Genomic DNA, 4420 nt, shown 5'->3' with positions numbered 1-4420 from the left:
TCTGGTGAACAATGACAGGGCAAAAAGTAAAAGTAAACAAAAATAAATACTGCATTTTTCACAAGCAAATGTAGAAGCATTGGTTATAATTTTGCTTCTCTTTATTTAAATATATCTAAATCAATATGTTTTCTTGGTGTGTTTGTGCTTGAATAAAAAGGCTTTCCATAGAGCTTGAGAAAAAAGACCTGTCAATACCAACCTTAAAACCAATTCTATAACTTAGCAGGTCTTAGAGACAAATACAAAGCTGGAGGTCAGCGTCATGTCAGAAAATGTTTAATCACCCAAGAAAATGTAAAAGTGGTTTTGTAAACATCAGAAACTGCTTAAGAACTTTGTGTTGTTTAATTTTAATGAACTGAGGTTGAAAGAGAATGTTTAAATACAAGATTTGATTGAGACTTCAGTAGTTTATTGATAATAACATGCCTGCTTAAAGTTACCTTTATTTTATTGAGAATAGTAAGTTATTCTTACTAAGTGGTGTTTTTTAAGGTCATGCCATACTTGCACTAAATTGTAATTACCTGTATGGTTCTTTACCCTTTTTAAAAGGATATTTGTATAAAATGTCAAGGGATATTTATAGATGGTAGGAATGCATGCTTTTGGATGTAGAAATAGAAAAAGCAGAACATACAGGAACACAGTAATTTCATGATGTAGTCCTTTGAATGGAGATTATGCTATACATTATTAGATGGCCTAAAAAAAAAAAAAACTTGAATAAAGTGCATACCCCAAGTGTTTTTCTAGTGGTTATTTTCATCCTAAATGAAAATGAATTTGTGTTGTCTTAAAAAGAGTCCTTTTTTTCTCTGTGTAGTATTGGTATTTCTGAAGATTTTTCAGTTGAGGTCATTTATTCAATGTAATTTTGACTGTCTACTTTATATGAAACCTAGTTGATCGTGTAAGAAGAGAGGTAACATTTCAGTTCTCAATATTTTAATTTTTGTAAGTACGTACATTCTTGGATGTTTATTTGACAGTACAAAATGTTATTCTTTGTTGGCTGAATATGCATGTTTTAATTTAGAACTAAGCTGTTGGGAAAAAGACTTTGAGTTTGCTTTTGTTATACTAGTCATTTTGATTAGATTTTCTTGTGTGTTGACTCAAACTAGAATTTTATATGATTTTCCAAATAAGTTTCTCAGGAAAATTAAGACAATATTAAGAAACCTATTTTCCTTTAACTCTGAAGGTATTTAAACTTGTAGGTTTTAAGAATGTGGTTGGTATTAATAGATCGCCAATAATCATGTACAAAAGTAGTAATGAACAATTTATTACAAAGTGAATTTTGTCTAAAATTAGCATATTGTAGAAATCTATCACTCATCAAATTTTTAAGTAAACAAGCCATTGACAAACATATGATTTACTGAATGTTAGGTGCTACTGCTTTATCTTTTTGGATTATGTCAGAAGACTAATTTCTTTTAAGATTATTTAAATTCCAAATGCAGGCTGTAACTTCCTAGAATCAATTTACTTACTTGTACTGTTATGAGCAATTAAAAATGTTTTATTATTCTAATATGATAGGAGTATACTTATATCTTAAACTTTACAATTTACAGAGTGCCTTCACATATATTATTGAATCTCATGTTGATTTTTGTTAAAAATGGCACGTTGCCAAAAAATTTATCTTTTGATGTATTTGTTATTGACATTTGTATCTATGTAGGTAGTAAGGGAAAGAGATAATTGCAGTGGGAAATCAAGAATTGGACTGGTCTAAACCTTCTTTTTTGGGGGACAGAGTCTCAACTATGTTTCCCTTGGTAGAGTGCTGTGGTGTCACGGCTCACAGCAACCTTAAACTCTTGGGCTCAAGAGATTCTCTTGCCTCAGCCTCCCAAGTAGCTGGGACTACAGACACCCACCAGCCCTGGTGTATATTGCTGGCGCCATAACCACTGAGCTGTGGGCAGCAAGCCAGGTCTTAACCTTCTTAAATGACTTGGGAGCTCAGTCTTCACATCTTTAAATTAGGCTGACTGAAAAGGCAGCTTCCAAAGACCATCCCATTTCTGATTTTCTTTGACTTTTATATTGTTCTGGGAATTACAATACTCTAGAAAGTGATCTCACAGTGCCAAGAGAAGATGTAGGAAATAGGAAAGTTGGGCGGTACCTGTGGTTCAGTGAGTAGGGTGCCAGCCGCATATACCGAGGGTGGCGAGTTCAAACCCAGCCCCAGCCAAACTCCAACAAAAAAATAGCTGGGCGTTGTGGTGGGCACCTGTAGTCTCAGCTACTTAGGAGGAGAATCTCCTAAGCCCAAGAGCTGGCAGTTACTGTGAGCTGTGATGCCATGGCATTCTACCAAGAGCAATAAAGTGAGACTGTCTCTAAAAAAAAAAAGCAAGTAAGTAAGTTACTTAGCTTTCCTGGCCTGTTTAACTGTTCTCTGTCTTTAAGCTTTGTATAGATAACCACAGGTAAGTGTGAAGCAAGTAGTATCAGAGTTGTGTGTACTTGCTTTCTGTTGTTGCTTTTTGTGCTTACATTTCTTAGTAAAACATTTCTATACGTTTCTTTCCTGGGGAGCTAAACAGATATTAGTGCTAATGTCAACAGGGGACCTGATCAGAGTAAGAGTTCTATAGCTCTGAATTGGATACTCAGTTTCAGAGTCTTGCTTTGGCTCTGTGGCAGGGGCTGGAGTGCAGTGGTGTCAGCCTAGCTCACAGCAGCCTCAAACTCCTGGGCTCAAGCTGTCCTCCTGCTTCAGCCTCCCAAGTAGCTGGGAATATAGGGCAACTATAGGCTTGCACCACCATACCTAGTCATTTGTTTCTGTTTTTCAGTAGAGATGGGCGTTTTGTTTCTGTTCAGGCTGGTCTCAAACTCCTAACCTCAAGAGATCTTGCTACCTCATCCTCCTCAAGTGCTAGGACTAACGGCATGAGCCACTGCACACAGCCCTACCTTTATACAATTTTTGAAGTTGGTTCTTTAATTCAAGCTTATAGTTAGTCAACAAAATATGTCATACAGAGAGTGTATTTTCTTTTGCATCCATTTGGCCAAAAACAGTAATAAATGAAAGTTCTTAAGGATAAATATTTAATACTTACATTTTTTCTTGAGAAAATAATTTTCTGAGAAAGTTAGCCAGCTTCTTAATTGTGTGTGTGTATGTGTAAATATGTGCATAGAGTTTGAGTCTGATTATTGAATTTCTGTATTACTTTTTCAAATTTTATTCATGCTATTCATCTTTAGGAAGAATGCTAGAAATTATCAGTGAATTTTATAACTGATAAAGTGTGGCTTTAAATATTGCATATTTTCACTAGAAAGTAAATAACTTATCCATAAAGAACAGAAGATAATCTTAAATCCAATAGTTCAAAGTTAGAAAGCTTTCTGCTTACTCCTTGAAAATGTTGTTTAATGACTCTGTAGTGACAGGTCATGGTAGCTTTAAATGGATGTGTCATTGACTGTTCTTTTGTCCTTCAAAGCTTTACGATAGTCAACTTAAGTGCCAAATAAATCTTAGAACAGTGCTCTCTGAATAGTATTAAACTTTGTTCTGGTTATTTAAAGGTCATTGTAGGCTTGGGAATCAAAACAACACTTGCAGGGTAGTCAAATAGAACATAAGTTTTGTGAGGTTGTATTTCCATATTGCCTTTTTTTTTCTTTTTGAGACAACAGAGTCTCACTCTGCTGCCCTGGGTAGAGTGCTGTGGTGTCATCATAGCTCACAGCAAGCTCAAACATTGGACTCACATGATCCTCTTGTCTCAGCCTCCTGAGTAGCTGAGACTACAGGTACCTGGTAATTTTTCTATTTTTCGTAGAGCCGGGGTCTTGCTTTTACTTAGGCTGGTCTCGAACTCCTGAGCTCAAACAATCCACCAGCATCTGCCTCCCAGAAGACTAGGATTATAGGCCTGAGCCACTGCTCCCTACATATATTACTTTTTTTTAACTTAAGATTCTAAGTTCTGAACATTGACATTTTTCTTAGATGTGCAAATAGAGCAGTGCTCAAGTTTGGCTAATGAGGTTTGGTTTCAGTATCTGTGATAGCTGGATCTAATGTGAGCTGAGAATTCCAGATTTACCTACAAGTAGAGTTCCAAGAGTTGTAGTTATTACAATTCAGAATATGAATGAAGGTGGGGAACCTAACTGCTTAAGAACATTAGAATAGGGCGGTGCCTGTGGCTCAGTGGGTGGCGTACCGGCCCCATATACTCAAGGTGGCAGGTTCAAACCTGGCCCCAGCCAAACTGCAACAAAAAATAGCTGGGTGTTGTAGTGGGTGCCTGTAGTTCCAGCTACTTGGGAGGCTGAAGCAAGAGAATTGCCTAAGCCCAGGAATTGGAGGTTGCTGTGAGCTATGTGACTCTACGCCAGTCTACTGAGGGTGATAAAGAAAGACTCCTGT

At 36.6% G+C, this 4420-nt stretch overlaps 1 protein-coding gene across 1 annotated transcript in view; it reads left to right on the top strand.

Moving 5' to 3' along the window:
• The window catches only part of LOC111722523 (pleckstrin homology domain-containing family A member 5-like), a 143082-nt gene that overhangs the window by 3368 nt on the left and 135294 nt on the right, over positions 1 to 4420 (top strand). The window lies entirely within an intron of this gene.

The sequence above is a fragment of the Otolemur garnettii genome, unplaced genomic scaffold, assembly GCF_000181295.1.
Source record: "Otolemur garnettii isolate 467f Iridium unplaced genomic scaffold, OtoGar3 scaffold00271, whole genome shotgun sequence".
NCBI lineage: Eukaryota > Metazoa > Chordata > Mammalia > Primates > Galagidae > Otolemur > Otolemur garnettii.
This window is presented reverse-complemented; position numbering and strand designations above follow the sequence as displayed.